Here is a 23,985-nt window from a genome sequence, read left to right as displayed (position 1 = left end):
ATCTCTAGCTCTTATTATTTGTTAAAGCTGTAACATGGCCTCTGTTTGCTCCATGTTGTCTATCTGGGATGACACATTCTTTTTAGTTCAATTTGCATAGGTTTACACAACTAAAAGAAAATGGACGCCTTCTGTTTTGGTCCTCTAAGGACACAACGCAAGGACAATGGGAGGTCGTTTTTATTTAAAAACAACAACAACCCACTAATATACAAAGATGACTTCTGCTGCTCGCTCTTGGTTAATGTTTGTAAGAGGAATCTGTAACCACGAGGGCAGAGTGCTCAGACAGGTGAAAAACTCAGCACAATACATGTAGTTTGCACTGCAAAACCCTGTCATGGTATTGGGGCAAAGGTACACTTTAACATGAAATAAATGCCAGCAATCTATTTAATTCATTGTCGCCAATACCTGGAAGGGGCGGGGAGAGCATCCACTGAAGCTGCTCCCAGTTACATCAGGGAGTGTGTCGCTGGTCTTCTCCAGAGCAAATGAGACGGGGGGGGGGGGCACCATAAAGTGAAGTGGCCAGAAGACTTAAATTACTAGTAATATGTAGAATTTTGCTTCCCCTTCCACAAATCCCTCCGTGTTCAAGGGAGCAGATGGAAGAGCTGCCAGAATTCAGGCAACGAATGGGAAACACACAAGAGCCCGTTTTCGAGGCAGGCAGTCTCCAAGCAACAGGTAGCAGCTATGCAGCAATAGCCTCTCTGCTCAGAGACCCACAGGTGTTGCCATGTGCGCACAGAGCTTCCTTGTGGGTAACAGGAGCTCTCTAAGTACATCAGAATGCACACAGAGAATAGATGAAATTAGGCCAGAAGTTCATACTGTAGACAGAGGAACAACTTGGTAAATAATATTCACTCTCATGGGTGAAAGGAAATATATCATGTATACTACTTCCTGAACCATTGTTTGTGCCTACTGGGGAAAAGAGACATTCAGCTTGGAATATCGTCCGAGCTGCAGAGACTGTAAACTGAAGCACACACACAAACATTAACATAGTGCAGCTTTTGCTGGATTGCAACCATTTCTGACAGCAGATGGGGGAGCCCACGATCAAATGCTTTCTTGTATTTTTTATTTATTATTATTATTATTATTAAAGTTTGCCAGACCAGCCATCTTTCTAACAAACTAGTTTAGTATGGGCAGGAATATATATATTTATTTTTTTGGTACTAGAAAGGAACATTCAAACATGCAGTCTCAAACAGCAGAGCCCAGTAAAAGCTACATTGTTTAAAAAATGTTCCAAGTAACTGTAGCTCTAGATGGATGAAAGAGGCTGAGTTTAAAAGCTATGTCACTCTGCAAATTTCTGACTCGCACAGCCCTCTTCCAACTGAGCAGCGTTGGAAAATAGTCAATTTTCTCAGCAAGAGGGAGAGCATAAAGCTGGTTACAAATATAAATAATTTTTCGCTGTTTGAAAGAGGAGGGGAGGGAGGGAGAGCTAATCACACTATGTTTTTCACTTTCAATACACAATAAAGGACACTGTATGGAAGGATCAGTGGGATGTCTCAAGAACTCCATCAATTGCATTGGCCGCTTGACTATAGCTTTCCATCTGGTTTAGTCCCTAAATGGAGTTGCTGGGCATTGAACCTGAGAGCTTCTGCAGGCCACACAGATATTCTACCAGCCTTTCCCTTTTAAACAGTGCCGGTCTTTCCCTTCAGTCTGCATGGCCAGCCGTAGAAGACGCAGCTATGGGGAAGTGCTGTGTTGCTTGGATTACAAGCTGCACCTCTAGTACACAGTTATTAAAAGATGTAGGAGCCACATCCTCTCATTTCCTGCAAACCCCCACCACCACCATTCAGCAAAGGAAAGCGGCCTACTTTAGGTAGTACCACGAGAGAGGGAGGGGGCACCTGAATGGTGCAACAGTAACTCTCTTTTTAAAAAGAATTACTGTATTGCTCCTAACAGGAGGGGTCACATTTGGACTCCACTTCAGGCAGCAAAATGTCTTTCTTGGGCCAGCACTGCTTTTAAAGGCATTGTATTCATCATCAAGGACCAAGGCAAAGCACTTGGACAGAAATGTGCATATTGGGGTTTTTTTTAAATAGACAAAGCGCAGCCTTTTCTGAGCACTGGGGGCCTTGTGAGCAGAGACAGCGTAACTGGTGTTTAATACATTCAAACAGCATTGAAAGATCATTAAAAGAAACCTCAAAGAGTTTGGGAAGGGTGGAAGGAAGAGGATCAACATGTTCCAGTTCATCACTTTGTGGGAATATGGTGCAGCCATGGCAGCATCCCATAGGCATGAAAGGTCCCATTCATTCCCCATTAGTAACAAAATACAGTTCCTGCCCAAAATTGGCTGCTTCATCTGAAAGAAAGAGAGTGTGCTTCAGGAGCACTGCCTAGGAGAAAAATCCTTCTTTCTGGCAGGGAGCCCTGGATTGCCTCACCAGCAAACAGTTTCCAGCAGCCTTAGGAGATAACTGTTTCTTGGGGACTGCATGTGCTCATCTGAGTCTCCCCTGGGGCGGGGGGTGCTTCAGAAACGAAGCACAAGTTTAAACAAAGCAGAACGTTGCCTCTAGTCTTAGTTTGCATCATGTAAATGTGTATTTGGGAATGCAGAGGAGAGAGAAGGAGAGACGTTACACCACCTCTAAGGTGAAATCCCAGCTGCCCGGAGAAAGCTGTCACCAAGACAGTAGGAGATGCTTGCTGAAAACAAAAGGGATTGAAGGATATCCTCAAAAGTCCCCGTATCAGCTCCTGCTAAGCTTTGGGTTTTCGCCAGTATGGAAATCGTAGGTTTAGTATCTGGAAGGCTAACTGACTCATGTGTCTGTCATTGGGCCCAAGTATACTGACAGGGGTGTCCAATTTTTTTTCAAAGAGGGCCAGATTTGATAAAGTGAAGGGCCGTGAGGGCCGACCAAAGTTGTTGACCTTCATTGTGGTTGTTGAGCTTTTTTAAAGGATTGAAGTTCTTGAGGGGTTTTTTGGGATTTTACCCCAGGAAATAAACTGCCACAGGAGCCTGATTAAACTGACCAGCAGACCAGATTAGACCCCCGAAACGGACTTTGGACATGCCTGGTAGACAGTAAAGCTGGTCCGGTAGCACAGAGCTTCTCTCATTTTCAGGACTTTTGTTTCATTTTCTTCTTCATCGCCCGCCCTCCCCTGTCTCTTGAGGTGTTTTGTTGCCTCTTGTATTGTTATTTGGACAGGTATGCAGCAATTCCACTAAAAGCCCAGAGGGGAGAAAAGGCCAGTATCAGCTATTACTAAAGCCAGCACTTACCTATACAGTTTTCAATGACTCATATCCCTTTTAATCAGGCAGCAGGCAGGCAAGAAACCACCAAAAGCATCATCATCATCATCTCTCTCTCTCTCTCTTTCTACCATGTGTCAGTTAATTTCAAGAAGACGCAAGGAAATGCATTACAATGGGCCAAGTGCCAGGTACTACACACTTATGTCCTTTGGGGGACATGTTGCTAGACTACAACTCCCATGACTGTTGGCTGTGGGATCCGCGGCTGATGGGCAGTTGAGAGTCTCAATAACAGCTGGAGGGTCATGGGTTTCCCACTCCTACACCACCTTTGGAAGCAAACTAAATGTATTAAATATTCTCCACCAACCCATTAGCTCTTCATTTAGAGCGAGAGAATAACTTGATGGCCTCCAATGTTACACAAAGCAAGCTGTAGCCAGCATGTTTTGCGGCAGGCACCCAATGCACATTTTTGGGTGCTGCCATTCAAGGCAGGACCATAAATGCTTGAAATAAATCAAACCTTAAGCGACACAGTCCAAATGGGAGCCTCTTTCTCTCATGCTCTTGAACTACTGCTGCTGCTGCTTCCTAACACACCCTCCTGGCAATAAGAATGGCACAGTGTGCCAAGAGCCACTTGCCAGAGCCAAGAAAGGATCTTTCATTGCTTTTTGGCATGGCGTGTAGAAACCTAGAAATGCCGTATTCATATCTGCACAGCTACCTTTTCTTTCCTTATAGAAGGTATAGGGTTATGGAAACAAGTAATTTGCAATTTATCTGATAGGGGCAAATACCAATTAATCAGTAGCTGCCATTTTTTGACAGATACACAGAGCTGAAGATTTCTTTCTTTGGGGGAAGAGTTAAGCCTTTTTGTTTTCCCCGTCTTGATCCACGCTCGGCAGCTAGTCGCTAGAAACACACCTCTAACGCAGCAAATAAAGGCTATAGGAAAAAAAGGGTGCAACCTTGTTACACAGCCTAACTCCAAATTAGGCAGCAAATTTGCAAACACTGCACATGGTTCACCTGGGGCCTTATCTCTATCTCTCTGTTCTGAGAATACCACGGGCATACCAAATGCCAGCAGCTCCTGCCAGAGATGTTTTGGACTATCAAGAAACTAAGAAACCGCAATAATTAGCAGCAGAGGTAATAACTACCATGATACAAGCAAGATTGCTTCCAGGATCAATGTTCCATAGGTGGTAGGTGAACACTAGGTGATATGTTTTTAAAGGACTAGAGTTTAATTGCTAATAGTGAAAGCACAGGAAGATTTCCTTCGCTCTGTGAACATAGCAAGTTGCTCCTGTGTTTATGCAAGCAAAAGGAGGAAGACAGAGCATCACTGTTAGTCCTCTTCATAGATGGAATGTGAGCGTCAAGAGAACTCAGGTTTAGCAGCCACCACTTAGGGGATATACAGGCCTGAAAATAAGCAACCTTTCCATTCTGCCCAGTGGTGAAGTGTTCTATGAAACACAAATGCTTGCACGTTCCTACACCACCATCTCCCCCGTTCAGTACCTCTTTTCTCCCCTCAGAGCAGCTTGGGAACTGTGGAGTGCATCAACGGGCTTTTTAAAAAGAATCGGTACACACTTCAGTCTTTTAGCATTTTATGCTCTTAAGAGTGAGAACTGATGCAAGACACGTACAAGCATACTTAACCCACAGGCATATCAACAAGTACATCACAAAAAAGAACAAACAAGGTTAGGCCACCTATCACAGTCTCTGCTTGTTGAAGTCTTCTTTTTCCTGTCACATGAGCAAAACTAAACAAATGTTAAGGGCAGAAGCTCAGCTTTGTTATTGCATTTCCACCAGTTAGGTCCCTGATCTACTCTCACTGAAGGCTTACATCAGAGCATGCAGTGCAGACTAGCTTTACTTATTTAGAATCCCACAGAAACCACACACACACACACACACACACACACACACACACAATTAGGCATGTAGTCTCAGAAATGTAACTCAAATTACCTCCCCACCCCCTACCCTCAAAAAAAAAACTTAAAGGAAGGGAAAGTGTTGTTTTACAATCTCTAGGCCAGAAATCTTTCTACAGAAGAAGAATGATGCCTTTGGTTGTTTGTGAACTTGACCCTTTGCCAAAAACTTGCAGGATGTCATGAGATCTGTGTTCATCCTTTCCCTTGGGTAATAAGATAATATTTTCCAAGTTAATATCTTGAAACGATAAACCACTTTGGAGAGCTCCCCTACCCTTTTTCCTTGAAAGCAACAACCCAGAGAAACTGGGATTTGACAAAGTACCAGTACTTTTACTGTTTGTGAGCATGGATGTGTATCTGCAACTCTACCTGAAACATCTTGGAAAGATACCCCACTTTAAAAAAATGGGGCATATTAAAAAAATAATCCCAGCTGAAGCATAGCAACCCGTTGTAATTGCACCACTGACAGATAAGACACTTTATGTAGTGACACAAGCAGTGAGGCATGTTCCTGGCCCAAAGAACTTGCAGCTGCAGTTTAGATCATGTGAAAGACAACAGAGGGGTGGGGAAAGGGAAAGGGAACAAGGGATGCAGCTATACATTTGTGCTTTACTTCATTTTACTGCAGCAAGCCTCAATGTCAGTTGCATGAGAGCAGCTTTTATAGTGGGAACATACTGATGGTATTATAGTAGAGAAAATAACTGTCAGTAAGGCCTTGTGGTAAAAAGCCATATTAATGATCCCAACAGTAACTGTGACGAATAATGAGAGGAAGTTTTTCCCAACTGGCATAGCCCATTTTTGAAAAGGGTTCTGTAGAAGAGAATCCTGATAGGCTACCATCAGTTCCATCAGGCTGTAACTCCTGACAAACACAACTCTAGTCAACTGGGGATGTGGGTGGCTGGGGGCAGTTTCCAAGCCTGACAAGGGCTCTTTCAACCCAACTGGGGGGGGGGACCTTTAGATTTACTTTCTCACAACCTAGAGCAAGGGTTCCTAACCTGAAGGCCACATCTGGCTCCCCAATAGATTTCATCTGTTCCAGCCATTTCTGTTTTTGTTTTTTGTTTTTTTAAAAAAAGCCTTAACATTTGACTATTCCTCTGGGTTCTCCCTCTGGGATAACATACCAAAAGGTTGTTTGGGCTCTACAATTTCTTCTGCTTAAAAAACAAAAACAAAATGTATTTTTTAAGTGATGCAAAAAGGTTTGTGCCTCGCTCCAGCATCCCCTCAAAGTTATCCTTTAAACAAAATAAACCGATGCACCCACTTTTTCTCCTCTCCACTGGTACTCAGAACATTATTGAAACAGCTTCCAAGGTTTCTTTCTGCCTGTGCAACCTTGAGTCAGCAACTCAAGTAATAGGGATTGATCTACTTCAGTGTGTGGGCCAGTTGCCCCGTCATTTGTTAATGGGGTTACTTAAGACGGTTACTAGACATGCACACAAGTTCTTTGTGCTTAAGTGATCTAATAATGCACCTACTAATTACATTAATTCAAACGTGCTGTGAAGTAAAGGCGCAGGGCCAGTTCAGACAGGGCAAATGACATAAAGAAGTACAAGAGGAAATGAGCTACAATGGGAGAAATATTCTAAAGAATCTTACAGTACGGGACAGTGTATTCTGCAACTGCTGAATATGTTGGAATTTAACTCTCACTGTGGGGAAAGAGTAACCATGATGGATGAGTGGCTGCTGGGATTTCTGTTGCAGTTCCAACTGTACAGTGGTACCTCGGGTTAAGTACTTAATTCGTTCCGGAGGTCTGTTCATAACCTGAAACTGTTCTTAACCTGAAGCACCACTTTAGCTAATGGGGTCTCCTGCTGCTGCCGCCGCGCCGCCGGAGCACGATTTCTGTTCTCATCCTGAAGCAAAGTTCTTAACCTGAAGCACTATTTCTGGGTTAGCGGAGTCTGTAACCTGAAGCGTATGTAACCTGAGGTACCACTGTATCATTAACCTCTTGTGTGCTAGCAGAAAGGTACCAACAGGCTTTCTTTATCTCATTCAGCTGGGAAAAGAGGTCTAAATGTATATAGGGAGTGGGGTTTGAGAATATTGACGATTCCATTCCCGATAGGTAAAACTGGAAGCAAAGCTATTGAGCTTTCCCCTTCAGAAAAGTGACCATGGACTCATATTATAGTTAATATTTACTTTTACTAGAAATGAGCAGAAGCAGTAGTTTGCAGCACCAGAGCATATATAGGGGCAGCTGAAGGCATATGAGCCCAATATTATGCTCCGCTGCACAACAGCACTACACAAGATGAGGCAGTAGACTTCCAATTTTTCTCCCAAAGCCTGGGGTGTCTAATGCTCTTGCTCCAGGCCCGCTCCCTAAATTGGGAAATATCATCTGTCCTGTCAAAGCAGGTTTGGGTCCCCCATGTGTGTCTGACAAACACTTTTTAACATATTGGTTGCATTGTCTTGCTATCTTATATACTATCTTCAAACCTCCCTTTCCCCTTCATACTCTCTTTACTTTTTCTAGGATGAGGCTTCGTTGTGCTCTGCTGCCACTTTTACCAACTTGTGGAAGTAAAGCAGAAACGAAGTCCATAAAATTATTATTATTTTTTTAATATTTTATTTTATTATTATTTTTTATCATTAATACACATATACAAGCATACAAACATACATTTCATACAATCTTTAAAAATATTCAAACATACTTACACTCAATCCCACAAATAGTTCCTTTCCCCATCACCATCCACCGACCCTTCACCCCACCTTTGTGTTGACTTCCAATCTACTCAATTACAATATCTTTCCACTTCTATTGCTTTCTTTCACACACCTTTACCCTAATTCCATGCTTCTTTTTCTAATACACGTTGTTTTCCATCTTATTTGATATTTCAGTATTTGAAACGGAACTTGTTTATTCTAATAGGAGTTCTGATTTTTCGATATGATTTTGCAAGTATCTTTTAAACACCTTCCAGTCCCTATGTATCTTTTCTTTTGAAATCCTTCCAATTTCTTCCATTGTTTTGGATATATTGTAATACTCCAATAATTTGGCAAGCCACTCTGTTTTTGTCGGTATTATACCACTTTTCCAGTTTTTCGCAATCAATAGCCTTGCTGCTACTGTTGCGTATAAATATAAGGTCTTATCTTCTTCCTTTACGCTTCCTGGTACTATTCCCAATAGAAAACCTTCTGGTGTTTTCCTAAATGAGTATCTAAACATTTTTTTCATTTCATTATATATTATTTCCCAAAATTGTTTGATGTTTAAACAACTCCACCATATATGTATCATAGTACCTTTTCCCGTGTTGCATCGCCAGCAGATATCGCTACAGTTTTTATTCATTTTTGCTATTCTTTCAGGTGTTAAATACCATCTATGTTGCATTTTAAGGTAATTTTCTTTCAGTATATAACACATGGTGAATTTCATATCTTCTTTCCACAATTTTTCCCATTGTTCAAACATAATATTTTTCCCAATGTCTTGCGCCCATTTAATCATTGATGCTTTAACCAGTTCATCCTTTGTTTCCCACTCTAAAATCAGATTATACAATTTAGATATATTTTTTGATTTTTCTTGTATTAAATATTTATCGAATTTTGATATTTCTTTTTCAAATCCTAACTTTTTGTCTTTTGCTAATCTATACTTAATTTGAATATATTGAAACCAATCACTAATATGAGCTTTAATTTGTGTGTAGTCCTTTAATTCCAATTCCCCGTTTTCTTCCTTTAATACAGTTTTATAGGTAGCCCAATTTTCTTTCATATTTAATTTTTTCACTGCGACAATCTCTGCTGGCGATGCCCACCAGGGAGTTTTCGGTTCTAAAAGTCTTTTATATTTCTCCCATATTTTGTATATAGATTTTCTGATTATATGCCCTAGGAAGCCTTTATGCACTCTCACTTTTTCATCTATTAAATAGGCATGCCATCCAAATCTCGTCTCTACTCCTTCTAAATCCAATACATCCGAGTCATCTAATTTGATCCATTCCTTTAGCCAGGTCAGACCCACCGCATCGTGATATAACTCCATATCTGGGAGATAAAATTATTATTTTTTATTCTCTGCTTCTTTAAAACTTCCTGCTTCCATGATCCCCACCACCACCAGGCTCAAACTTGCATTAAGCAACAACAGATTGCAGACAATGGATATTTAGAGGTGTAGGGTTAAAATCCAATTATTAAACAAACAAACAAACCCACCCTTGGTATTATCTGTTAATGGGACCCAAAATGGAATGGATGGACAAGGAGTGAAAATCAGCATGCCAAGTATGCTAAATATACATGAAGAAGCAACATGAATTTAAAAACAGAATGTGCACAGCATTTAAAAGCACTAAAAATGAACTTATGAAAATAGCAAATAAATATTTAAGCAAAATAATATACAATTTAATTATTATTTAATGTAATATTTCTTTTACACGAATTAGCCCAGATCTTATTGCTAGCAGGATCCCACAACAGAGGTGAGATGGGGGTCAAAGTGGGAGAGAGAGGGTTGTTGCTGTTGTTTTTTGGCAGTGATGCCCCTGTTATAGAATAGCCTCCCTAATGAGGGCTGATGGTGCCAACACATCTATCCCTCAGACATCTCATGAAGAACACATTCCAATAATTTAAAATCGTGTTTCCACTTTTAGCGTCTTATCTGCTATTTTAGTTCTGGTCTTGTCATTATATTTCTATTTTTGTAGCAAACTCTCCTAAAATAGAGTGAGGTGAGGGGCAGCATACAAATATTTTAAAATCTTGCTTTCCCAAGAGTCTTTGGCTGACCCCATTTCAAAGTGGAATCAGCCACATATAGTCTCAAATAGCGAGCCAGGAAAAGCAGAGTGTTCACACCATGGCTAATTTGGTTTAAATGGATGCTACAAAGAAGACCTTGTCTTTCTTAACAGTCTTTCTGCTGGTTTTAAAAGATGATCCAAACAGCATGGGCAGAAACTGCTTTTTAGCCATCAGAGTTCCAAGTCTAATGCAAATATAGCAGACATTGTGACCTGGCAAACATAGCTCGCACCTGTGAGCCCCATCCCCCCAACATGACATTGAATACATTCAAATAGAACACATTCACACATTACACTGAACCCAGGGACAGGTTATATTCACACCTGTAGACATTTTTCTTGGAAAGAGTATACACTGGTTGATTTGTTCAGCTCAATTGTTGAGTACACACATTCTACATTCATTGAACATTACAATAACTGTGTGAGTATACAGCTCAACTATTGTGTACACGTATTGTACGCTTGTTGAATATAACATGTGAACACCCCTACAATCCAAACAGGATCCATGGAAGTGGTTAGGGGCTTCAGAAGTGGACTGGTTTGCTTACCAAACTTAAAAGTCCGACCAAACATTAAGTTGGGAGGTTTAAGTTGAGGGGTTATTCCTCAGCTCTACCCAAAATCTTACATTCCTCTTAATTTCATGCCTTCAGCTATTCTACCTTCATACCATCAACAACCTGATTTCAGAGGTGTCCAAATTCTGGCTCAGTCAAACTCACAGTTAACAACTATGAATTAGGAAATAATTCCCCTTTTCAAAATACTGGCATGAAAGATAAGTTCTCCAGAGATCACTATAACCCCTGATCCCAACAGTATTGGGATTATGACTTGATTATGTTATCTTTCACGTAGTCAGGATATACAAATTCCATACAAACCATCTCAAGGTCACGCAAGTGCATTATCTGCTATTGATCTCACAGTGGCCACAGATCTTGGGGGGGGGGGAGAGAGAAGCTATAGCTTAGCGGTAGAGCAGCTGCTTTGCATGCAGATGGTTCTAAGAAGGTCCCAGCATATTCAGGAAAGGCATTGCCAACATAATTGGCATGGATATGGAATAATGAAAGACACATGAGACTCTTGAGTGCAGATCATTTAAAGTGGTATCTCCAGAAAACCAAGCCACATACTGACGCATTATGCGCTGTTAGAATCAGAAGAAGCATAATATGGAGGGAACGTTGTTCTAAATATAAACAGTTTTGAGGAAAGCAGCTGACATGGTACTGAATAATGAATTAGTGCCAAAATAAAATGCTTCTACCCAAAGGCAACTATTGATTACACAAGCAAGATTTCATTTGATAGCACAGGCTTCCAGACCAGTTAGAAAATGGTAGGGCAACAAACCCTAGTTTACACAGTTGTAAACTGGAGTGTAATGGTCAAAGGGTATCTCCAGGTTCTCACTATTTTCAGGTGGGGCTTAGTCAAACCCTGGCAAATTTGGGCTGTGCACTTAACACTCTTGCAAAACAAGCCCAATTCCCCCAAAGATTGGACTTTTTGCAGTAAGAAAAGTTGTGGAGAAATGCTCTGCAACATCATCTAATCTCCTCACAAACATATCAGGCTAAATGCTCATTAAGCAGGCCATCAGAAAGTGGCCAGAATTGATACTGCAAGGAAACCATTGGGTGATGATAGGAAACCAATGTGCCCAGCCAGATCTACTGACTTCATCAGGAGACAGTGGTTCTCCACCCGCCCGCCCCCAAACACTTTGGTCTCCAAGTAAGCACAGTGTGCATGTCAGAAGCCCTCCAGTAAGTGTAGAATTGAACCAATAAGACTGGTTATTATCATGTTGCAGGCTTTGACTGCAACTCCCATCAGCCCCAGCTAGAATGGCGAATGGCCAGGGATGTTGGGAGTTGTAGTCCACAGTATCTGGATGTGACATTGGCAATCCCTGCAATAGGGGGATGGGCAAATTAAATGGCAAAAAAGCATGGAAATGAAAAGTGGAACTGCTCATACACTTTGGGGCCAGCATGGCAGTTTAACTCTGTGCTGCAAAATGAAGCAGTAAAGGTCCAATGACAGATCAAAGTGAGACAGGAAAGAAAGGATATGACTAAAGGTTTCTCACTCCCAGGTCTTTATTCTTAGGCCCACTCACTAGAGAGCTCTAGGAATAATTTATAGTTTCTCCAAGGCCATCTCTCTTGTCAAGCACACAGAGCTCAGGAGAAACAGCTTCATTCTACAGCCCTTTCAGCTGACAGAGCAGACCACCTCTACATTCCCACTGAGTTGCCACAATGGGCATCCCATGGAACCCCCCCACCAACGCTTCCCTCCCCACTTCTTCTGAACCCAAACGTCATCTCAATCAGAGACTTTACCCCTTCCTCCCCTTTTGTAATATAAGGGACTTCACCCAACCAAGGCTTTTTTTCAGCCTGAACCCACCAGAACCCAGTTCCAGCACCTCTCAGGTGGGCGCCATTGCTTTTCTAAGAGAACAAGGGAGGCATTTGTGGTGAGTTTCAGCACTTCTTTTTCTAGAAAAGTAGCACTGCGCCCAATGGTTCAGCTGTATGCCTATTTCAGGTAAACAGCTATGCTTGCAAGTGCGTGCGTGCGTGCGTGCGTGCCTGCATGCTGTGCCACCCCATCTGCTCCAGACCATGGATTATCATGATCAGCCTGCAAAGAGCAGCTCAAGGCTGCATGTACAAAGAAGCACAATAATCACACAGATCTCCTCAGCCATTATCCAACTGCAGAGAAACCTCATCACGTACTTCACGTTGCAGAACACCCTCTATGGGCTCCGGAATACCAGGCATACACAAATATATATATGCACATGAGTCACATGCAAGCACATTGACAACAGTGGCTGTCCTTTCCTTCCAAAGCAAAATCCAGGCCATCTGTTGATCAATTTGTGAATACCGTTCTGTCTCCTGGGAGAAAGCTGGGAGGGATCCCTTCGTTTCTTTGACTGCAAGACATTTAAAAAGCATTCTCTGCTCACCACTAAAATATCAAAGTCGCAATTACATTTGCAAAACAGTATTGATGCTCAGTGCCCCCACATCTCGAGAGTTTGATAGAAACTCTGTTGGTGTGCAGGTGGAGTAAAGCAGAGCCAATTGCAAACCAACAGGCCATAAAACTGTTTGCAAGCACTATCTACATGAATAAAGGGTTTCAGTCATTGGAGACACAGATTTACACAAACACCACTTTTCAAACTGATTTGGAGTGCTCCCATAAAAACTAATTGCCACAGTTGGTGAATCAGACAGGCTTAACAAGGAACCCTGTTAAAAGGACCTGTGAACTGGGAGGCTGGTCTTCTTCCAAGTGGATTGCATTGGCAGCGAGAGGGAGGCCACTAAAAACAGAAGTAGTAGTAGTAAAATATCATTTTGAAATAAAGTGCAAACTGACAACGACAGTGTTGTGAATCAATCGATGGCACAATTTTGGATACATGCAGAAATGTAAACAACAATCAGTGAGACATAGAATTTGCCCCAAGGCAAGCATTTCTGAATCATTATCTGATATACTGGTAACAAGAGCATCTCTCTAGTGGGCCCTGAAACACATGGACTGCTGGTTAGGACATAACATTACTGACTTAATAAACCATGGTTTATTAAGTTGGGAATGAAGAATGGGCCTTCTTCACATCCTTCTGTGACCTGGAACCAGGATCAGACAATGGCTTCCTGTCCTATTTAGCCAACTGACATTTAAAAATGAAAAAGAAATCCTGTTTTGGACATAATGGAAACTGTGCTTTAAATAGGAGCTGTGGTTTAAAGAAGCCAGGGCCAAAGCACTGAAGGCAGTGTACAGTGTAAATGACCCATGCCAATTCCTGGTTTAATAAATTATTATTTATTAAGCTGGAAATATTGCATCTGAACCAATTCAAACATGTTGTTCATTTATATGGTTCTTCGCTAAACGACAACTCATTTGCATGGATAAATTCAGACATCGTGCCAAACCAGGATTAAGGAAGTTTGGTGCAGTGCCTGAACTAATGGACCATTGTTTATAAACAGCCAGCAAAAACTAACTAGAATCTAAAACAAGGTTATGAAGTTTGCTTGCAAATAATGGTTTGTGTTAAGTGTTTAAATTGACATACCATAGTTATGGCCATAGCTCCTTCTTAAGAGAAGCTACACCATGGAGACAAGAGTGAACTTATTAAAGCAGAATTCTGAGAGGACAAAAACAGAAGATGACCTATAAACCATGGTTTGCCTCCTGTACATTTGGAATTTCTAACCATGGCTTGGGTTGTGAACTATGGCTAGGCATAATGTTTGAGCCAAGGCGTCAGAGACTGAGAGGTGGGAAAATGTAGGTGGTTATATAACCTGTGACAAGAAAGAATGGTTTCATAGGTAAATCTGGCTCTGGCCTCAATTCTCTGCTACTAAATTCACATACTATTTAATGGGAATGTGTTTTGTCTTCTCAACTTTAGAGATGACAACAGAAGTGAGAATTATAACAGTTCCAGAAAGTATACACAGAGATCCTTCAGGATCTCTACCAGAGAAGAACTGGTGCACAGACATATTAAGGAACTGTTTGTTTACTGCAGTAGAAACTTGTGAGTGCAGAGAGCTACTTTTCAGTTGAATACCATCACATCAAGAATCAAGGAAATGACAGGCAAAGAGAGAGAATGAAAAACACTAGGAAGTTTGGGACAAACATAAATGGGATATAGGACTGTTCTGCCTAAAAAGTAATATCCGAAGAAGATAGTGGGTGCTTCCCCCTTTTTCTTCTTTTCCTTTAAAGCCGAATGATATATGGAGAATTGAAGGAAATAATTCGTGATAAACACACCACAGCTAGATTCACAGATGCAGGATGCACAGAATCCTGCTAGACAAAAACTTGGGATGAATCATCATCACACAGCCATATGGAGCTGTTTCTGGAGAGGCAGAAGCACCCACCAAAAACAGAATGATTAAAGAGGATGTCATGACTCAGTATGAAATGTCATTGCTCTAATCTGAGATATTAAAATAAATCAAAATGCAAAATGTAAAAGCCCTCCGGCCTTTAATTCAATCCAAGATGCTTGTGCATATACCAGCCTTCACCAAGCTGGTGCCCTCCAGCTGTTTTGGGCTACAACTCCCATCAGTCTCATCCAACACAGCTCTGCTAGCTGGGGCTGATGGGAGTTTTAGTCCAAAACAGCTGGGGGGCATCTGTTTGGTGAAGGGTGGAATATGTGGTAGCAGCCTCTGGATCAGCAAATTCTGCCTAAAATTGGGTAACTACCTCTGAGTCAATGTCTGCACTCTGCTTGATGAAAGTAGAACCATGGAACTCATTGCCACAAGGAAAATGATCGATGGCAAATGACGGCAAAGAATGGATAAGACATCAGTAGAATTGATGTCAGTAATTGTCAATCAATTATGCCAGTAACTGTCACCATTTTGTGTCTGACTCTGCCCCTGTCCCAGCCTTTTATGACTGGTTGGCCTCAGCTGTCTCAAGTGGGCCGTGGGGATGAAAAGTTTGAGAAGCCCTGATCTACAAGCCACAGATTCCCCAACCCTGAACAGCTCCAACAGATCTTTCCAGCAAGCTGAAAATTGAAGTGATGTACATAAATTTGTGAGCTTGGTTATAAACAGTACAGATACATTTACTCATTACAGTCTATCACGTTTCTTCTGTAGTAATGCTGAAATGTTATACAAGTAATTGAAAGGGGGCAAAAGATCATCTCTTGCTTCCATGTCTGCAAAAGGGAACAGAATCTTTGGTGTACCAACTTGAAAAGAGATGAAAGTTCATGCAATATTATCAGAAACAGGGTACCAGCTGTAGCCTATTTTGGTAGATCCACTGAAATTAATGGGCAAAGCAAACTTAAAGGTCCATTAATTTTTATGAGAGTACTCGGAAAAGAATCTAGTTGGATACAACCCCATATCCTCCCAACTTTCCTCCCCACCTTTATTTGTTTTTTATAAGTAGTGGGTGTTTTTGTTTGTTTGTTCTTTTGTTTTGTTTTATTTTGTTTTTAGGTTTCTGATTAACCTTACAAAGACTATTGGTATTGTTTGGCAGGTCAAGAAACCTATTTGAAATATTTTGTCTCTCTCTCTCTCTCTTTGCAAATTGTGAGTGGGGGGCCTGCATGTGTGCTGAAGACGCACCTCTTTACCCTGGCCGTTGACACCTGAGATGTGTGTTTTCAAAGCCCACCCTGTTCCTGCGGTTGTAATCTGCCCTGTTTTTAATTTGTTGTATGATCCACATGGAAAAGCACAAGTATAACCCACCCCCTTCAATCTCCTCCTGCTGTTTATACCCACATCTGACTCATCTAGAACCACTCATGATGGTGCAGCAGCATCATTTAGCACAGGTCCATTGGTCCCAAGTGCTGCACCAGTGTAACTCTGGTGCAAAACCACGCTGATAATTTTGTACTAGTACTGCATCATCCCCCGCCCCCCTTCTTAGACTAGGATAGCAGACCACAAGGAAGGGCGAGGAAACCTGTGGTCTTCCAAGTGCTACTGAAACACAATTCCCATCATCCCTGAGCCACTGACCATGCTGGCTGGGGCCAGAGAGCCACAGGTTGTCTATCGCTTCCATAGGGCATTGTTCTTAGCATAAAGAGGTATAGTGGTTAGGGTGTTAGGTGGGGGAGGCCGGAGTTCAAACGTTCATTCAGTCATAAAGTTCCCTGGGTGCCCTTAAAACAGTTTTCTCCTTCTCTTTCTTGCACACCCACATCTCACATGACTGTGTGAAGTGAACTGTATATGCTGCCCTCAATGTGCACTTCCTGTGGCAGCCTAACGCTGCAGTAAAATGCTAGTATTAAAAAAAGAGAGTTACCAAACGTACTCTGCCAAATCAATAGCACATCAACACTGCAACATAAAGGAGCACATTACAAGGAACTAAATAAAATCAAGGAATCTGCATGTTCGGGGTGGGGCTTTGAAAAAACTGTAATGACTTTACAGCAACTGCGTAGCTTCCCCTGGAACCTATGTACACCTCATCAACATCTAATCCAGGTGTGGACATACTTGGCCCTCCAGATGTTTTGGGACTACAATTCCCATCATCCCTGACCATTGGTCCTGTTAGCTAGAGATTATGGGAGTTGTAGTCCCAAAACATCTGGAGGGCCAAGTTTGGCCATGCCAGATCTAATCCAATGGTCTTAATTTACACGATTAAACAGCATTCCAGCATGTCAGCTTGCTTGCATTATGGAGAGGCATTTTACTTAATACTTCAACAATCAATTCTCTGGATAGAAGGATGGAGCGAAACTGGGAGGCAAAATTATTGTATGAATGGTCTATCATTCATATTGCCTGAGATATTTTAAGGTTGGGTCTAGAAATATGGACAAATGAGGTGGTGGAGTCTAGAGGCAGAATAGACAGGACCACTTCAGACTACAGTGGTACCTTGGTTTAAGAACAGCTTAGTTTGTGAACAACTTGGATTAAGAACACTGCAAACCCGGAAGTAGGTGTTTTGGTTTGTGAATTTTGCCTTGGAAGCAGAACATGTTCTGCTTCCTGTTGAGTGTGTTCCATTTGTAAATTGAATCCCACGCTGCTATGGGATAGAATGCTTTGGTTTAAGAACAGACTTCCGGAACGGTTTAGGTTTGTAAACCAAGGTACCACTGTACTTGCAGTAGTGGAATACAGTGGTAAAAAGCCAGTGGTGCTGTAGTGCTTCGTGTGTTGGACTAGGACCTGGGAGACCAGGGTTCAAATCTTCGCTCAACCATGAAACTCACTGGGTGACCCTGGGCCAGTCACAGCCATTTACCCTAACCTAGATCACATGGATAAAATGGGAAGTAAGGCAATGAACCATGCATGTCACCTTGAGCTCCTTAGAGGAGGGGCTGGGATAGGAGTGCAGTAAATAAATAAAATACTGAATCTTAAAAACCACAGAAATCTCCTTACAAATATTAAAAAATAGCAGCTTAGGAAGATTCAAGCCCAACCCACTCCCTGCCATGCTAGCCTTCTATTTGCAGGGGAAATTGACATAGGGGAACATTCAAAGCGTGATTTCACCACATACAATCTGACATAGCACAGTCTATTCTGCCATCTCATTCCCACCTCACTCTGCTACATGAGAAGATGTAGCCTGATATCAAGGTCAAAATGGAGCTCTATTAATAAAGCCTGGTAAATGGGCCTGCTTATGTTGCCAGCCCATTGGCGGTTTGGTACAGAAGAGGTGGAGAGCTCTGTCCCTCCTGCAACAGCAACCTGCTTCATTTCGAAACTGGGTGCACAGGAGGGGGGCTTCTGATAGACCTTTTGGTTCTACGTTGATCTCAGAGGAGGGTCCCTTATCCCACTCACTCATCTGCATAAGAAGAGCCAGCTGGATCAGGCCAATGACTCAGTTGGTCCAGCATCCTGCTGCCACAGTGGCCAACTAGATCCCTGTGGGAAACCTGCAAGCAGGACCCAACCAATATCCTCTTCTGTGATTTCCAGCAACTGGTATTCAGAAGCATTACTGTCTTCAACCATGGAGACAGAGCATTGCCTCCATGGAGGCAGAACACAGCTAGCAGCCATTGCTACCCTCATCCTCCATGAATTTACCTAATCCTCTTTTAATGCACGCAGCATCTTGTCATTTGTGACTAGTGCTTAAATTAAATGCCATTTACTTAGGACAATTCCCTCATCAAAGTGCTATTTATCCAATACCACTACAGCCTGCATTTTATTTGACATTTGGTAGCATCTGCAATTTCAGTCATGCTGTGCATTCTTGTTTTCAATGGTTTGTTTTATTTTTTATTTTATTTTACTTTATTTTATTTGCAGTTCTGTACCATGGTTCTTTCTTAGCTTTTTCATTTTTCAGCTCAAACATCCCCCCCCCCCTTTGCTTGGCCTCTTGTGCAATATTGTGCAATGCTCTCCAGGAAAAGGGATTATATAAACTAATGTACTTTGGAAAAACCCACCACACATATATCAAAATCAGTGCCTCTGCACACTCTAACTGCATGTACCCAATTTTTAAGAGAGTTTGAAGTCAGAGTTCTCCTTTACTGTAGAAGGCCAGTATTGCACAAAATCCCAGGATTTGCAAGCAAATGAACTTTCCCATTGGAGCAATCGCATTTGTAATTAACTTTACTATCTTTGCTTTGTGTGTGGTTGCCTTAGGGGTGTTGCCTTAGGAAAGCATTTTTCAAATAAGTAAAACAATGTCTAGATTTTTCCCTACTCTCTGTTTGATTATGCTGGTTGAGATCTATTAGTAACTATTCATACAGCACTTTGTTCCTTAGCACACTTTCTCCATTAATGCAAAGGACGGCATATTTAGGATTGTGGATTTACAGCATGGTTTTACAGCATAGGATTTACAGCATGGTTTCCCAAACTTGGGTCCCCAGCTGTTTTTGGACTACAATTCCCATCATCCCTGACCACTGCTCCTGCTAGCTAAGGATGGCGGGAGTTGTAGTCCAGCAACAGCAGGAGACCCTGCTTTATGGTCTTGAATATTTAGTTCTTCTGCAGTCCTGAGAGGTGAAGGTTGCTGTTATTCACATTTCACAGATGAGAAATTGAGACCAAGGGATAGTAGCCTACCAACAATCACACCTAGGAAGCCTATGCTTGGGCATACACTGGAAACCCAGATGTACACAAACCATTTCATTCACTGGATTACACAGATTCATGGGATCTTCAAGTGGCAGCGGTTCGTTTTTGTAAAAACACATGCAAGTCTCCCTAGTCTTACTGTAAATTGCACTTTCAAAGTTTCATATATTAACAGATACAGTATAGAACTAAATTCAGCGGGCTACACTTTTTTTAGCTCAGAGAGAAACCGGTGGAGGAAACTGTATTTCTTGGTGTTTATGGGGTAATAATCCTAAAGGAGGAAGAAATGCATGGCTAGAAACATGGAAGTGGCTCAACAGCTCAGAGGAAGAAACCTGGGCCACAATGCTAGATACAGATTAGAAAGACCTGGATTCAAATCCCCACTCAGCCATCATAATCAGTTAGTGACCTTGGATAAGTTACCATTTCACCCTAACCTATCTCAAAGGGCTGCTGCATGGATAAAATATGGAAGGGGTGTGTGAAATGATTCCCAAATATGCCACTCAAAGCTCTGTGCAGGACAGACAATGTTAAATAAATGGAATAAATGCATAAATTAATTTCCTTTTGAACAACTATATTAGGAAACTTATACGTGTGTTTTCTTTTCTATGCTGCCAAGATAAGTTGATAAGGAATAAGGATACAGCTAGAGAAATGAGTTCATCACATCAGGCCCCTCTCTAAGAAAGATATGGCGACTTATGTATTATTCATTGCTTCATTTTAATGAATGGCCTGTGGCAAGGATACTGCCTTGTTTAAAAATTATAACTAAAAACCCAGCCATCTGTCTACAAAGTCTCTGAGCATCACGTTCGCTGCAGCTACCCCATGGCTGAGCAGAAGCCAGATAACTGACCAACCTCTTTTTGTGCTAGGTGTTGCAGGAGCTCAAATCAAAGCAAGCCAAGAGAACGGCAACACCCAATCAGATGGGAGACCCAAGGTCATATATGGCAGAGGAGCTGCAGAGCAAAGATCAAATTCTAATCTCCGGCATGGTAATCCAGTGCCAAGCCTATGCTAGAAAATGTATGCAAATTTAAAACAAACACACACACACACACACACACACACACACACACCCCAAAGCAAACATATTGCATAGCTTTCAGAGGCCTGTTTTTCATGGACTCATTTTTTGGAAAACCACCCTGAGAATGCCCATTTGGCTAGAATGGAAGGCAGTTGAACCCTGTGGCTGAACCCAAGTGCTGCTTAGGGCGGCAATACTCTTAGGACGGCAGTACTCTTCACAAGCAGCAGACTAGGAAAAGGAGCCTTTATCAGTGAATCTCAACAAAAGCTTTGGATGGTGAATCTGAGATCATGTGCACCATCCTGCTTTCATATTTGGAGTTGATCTACCACAAGGCTCACACCATTTTTATATATTGACAGGGAGATCAGTTATAAACCACTCAGACCTATAGCGCTGAAATCAAGCTAAGTGAGCAGATTCAGTCCTTCAGGATATGTGGAGATTTGTCATCGACGACAAATTTGTCCTTTGTCAACATACTGTGGTCACCTCTGATTCTGTGTATCAGCTGGAGTGTGTATCTTGCCCTGTTGTTTCAAAAATAAATAAATTTCTGTGTGTGTGCGTAGATACTGTGGTACCTCGGATTAAATACGCTTCAGGTTACAGACTCTGCTAACCCAGAAATATTACCTCGGGTTAAGAACTTTGCTTCAGGATGAGAACAGAAATCATGCTCCGGCGGTGCAGCGGCAGCAGGAGGCCCCATTAGCTAAAATGGTGCTTCAGGTTAAGAACAGTTTCAGGTTAAGAACGGACCTCCAGAATGAATTAAGTACTTAACCTGAGGTACCACTGTAGATAGATACACACACAGAGAGAGAGAGAGAGAGAGAGAGAGAGAAGCTTCATGCAGCTTGGCAGCTTGATTGGTGCTGGCAGGCTGAGGCTGCCGTCTCCCTCGGAGGAGGTGGAGACTTTGGCCTGAGAATCTGCCACGCTGCTTCCAGCATGTAGGAGGCGGCACAACAAGAGGCTGCCCTGCTGGAGAACAAGGTTGGAGGGCAAGCACTGCTTCTGCAAGGGGAATGGGAATCTAGGAGGCATTTGCCCAATCCAGTATCCACATCAAACCGCTGGGCCCCAAGATGCTTAAAAACACTTTAAGCCGCCCAAGGAGAGGGGAGGGCAACAAGAGTCCCTGCATTTTCACTGGGTTGAAACAGCAGCAGCAGCAAGATGGCATTACTTTATGTTTCCGCCACGAAGTTTCCAGGGTCACTGGCAGCATTCATAACGGAGCACCCCTCAAATGCTGTCAAAGGTCCCGCTATCGGAAGGCAAGCTGAGGGGCGAGCAGGTGAAAAGGTCACGCGGCCGCTTTGGAGCGTCGCCTGGAGAGGGAGCCCCGCGGCGGGGCTGAGAGGAAAAGTTAAGCCCACGCAGGACCAGAGCGTGGAGCATCCCAGACACGCTCAGAGCAGCTGCCCTCTTCTCCCCCCCCCCCTATTGACCTCACACGCCCCCAACGCTTCAGTATTGAGCTCCGGCCACTTCCCAGCCGCCCCATTGCTCAAGTCAGGCTAGGCAACGCAGCCAGATACGGGGAGGATACAGGAAGGGGTTCGTGGTCGCCCTCCCGAGGGGTGCAGCGGGGCTCCCCATATGGCTGAGGAGGACGCTGGGCTCCAGTCAAACTTTCCGGTTGCTCCAAGGGAAAGGGTGGAGATGTAGTAAAGATAAAGGGGGCATGATGCAACAGATCCCTACTCCCTCGGGGGTGGGGGGTTGGAGATGGAGGGAGGGAGGAAGGAAGAGAAGGATCTCCCGGGTGGAGTTGGCCGGGAAGACGCCCTCCTCGCGCCGCTCGGTATCCGCGGCGGAGTTCCCTGCGGGCGCCGCGGCTTTAATCCTGCCGTTTCGCTGTGCATTTGAGCAGGAGGAAAGGACACGCGCGCACTAGGTGGGAGGCTAATCCCTGCCGGGTTGCAACCGGCCGCGCCGCGCCAGCTCGCCATGCAACGGAGGGAGGGACGGAGGGCGGAGAAGGGTTGCAACCCCGGCTGCATTGGCAAACCATGCCCAATAACGCTCAGAGGGACAATTCCAGGCGCCCATCCGCCCGCCCTTGGGGCTGGAGCGAGGAAGCGTGGGGCAGATGACGCTCCCCACATCCCCACAGCCCATCTGGCATCCCAGAGCGGCAAGGGAAGGGGGCGAAAAGGAACCATGGGCACTCACCGAGCCGTAGGGGCGCTCCGCCTCTGTCGGGAAACAGCCGGGAAAGCACCGATCTGGGTGAGTCTATGGCTGGCTGGCTGCTCCCTCGCTCGCTCGCTCTTTCCCTCCCTCGACTCTCTGGCTGTTCCTTTAAGTGGTACAAACCAGGATGTCCGTGCAGTTTCTTTCCCAGCGCCAGCTCGGCACCGCCGCCTCTGGCCGCTGCGCGCAATGGCAGCCACTTTCCCCGCTTGCTGCCACTCTCTCTCTGGGCTCCGCACAATAGTTTCCAGCCCCAGGAGGGCTCACGTGAAAGCGCCCGCGTCAAAATTCTCCCCGACTTAGTACAGTACTCACTCCTCCCATCACCGGTCCAGCGCTGCTTGCTGCTGCTTGCTGCTGTCAGAAGCGGGAGGGGGCCGCCCGCTGACGTCACGACACGCCCGTTCGCGGATGAGGTCAGATTTCGCAGCCTGCGAAAATCACACACGAGAGAAATAAAAAATCTCGCCGAGGGGGCGGGGGAAAGCAAAGTTAGGGAGAAACTTTGGGCTTCCTAATCGACGCTTTGCATAATGATCGTCCTTATTTTTCGGAATTCTTTTGGTTACCCCCTTGCAACCAACGTACTGTACTAAGAAAATAAGACGTTGTTTGCAAAAGGGTAGGGAATAAGCCTACAATCATATGGGCACTCATTTGGGAGCAAGTCCCCTTGAAATCAGTGGAAATAACTTTATGCATAAGATTAGTTTGCATGCATCAATCAGTTACCTGGGATCCTGGAGAATCTAAAGGTCAATTAGAAGGCAATCTATGTATACTCAGAAGTAAATCCTCCTAATTAATTAAATGGGGCTTACTCCCAGGTAAGTGAAGTCAGGATTCAGCCTAAATACCATACTCTCAATACTGCCCCCCCCAGATAACCATCTTATGCCCACAGCTGAGGTTGTGTGTGTGCATGCACAGATTGCACACTTCTGAACTAAAGAGAGAAAACAAGGGCGTGTTTCTTGGCAACTATGCATAT

The 23,985-nt window shown here is 43.4% G+C and overlaps 1 protein-coding gene across 1 annotated transcript in view; it reads right to left on the bottom strand.

The window, feature by feature from the left end:
• The window catches only part of SLC25A22 (solute carrier family 25 member 22), a 67,133-nt gene extending 43,822 nt beyond the window's left edge, over positions 1-23,311 (bottom strand). The window contains exon 1 of the mRNA XM_082228455.1: positions 22,974-23,311. The gene's annotated coding sequence lies outside the window, so the exon portion shown is untranslated. The remainder of the gene's footprint in view (positions 1-22,973) is intronic.
• Positions 23,312-23,985: the final 674 nt, after the last annotated feature.

This window comes from Podarcis vaucheri, assembly GCF_965113315.1.
Source record: "Podarcis vaucheri genome assembly, chromosome: 1".
NCBI lineage: Eukaryota > Metazoa > Chordata > Lepidosauria > Squamata > Lacertidae > Podarcis > Podarcis vaucheri.
This window is presented reverse-complemented; position numbering and strand designations above follow the sequence as displayed.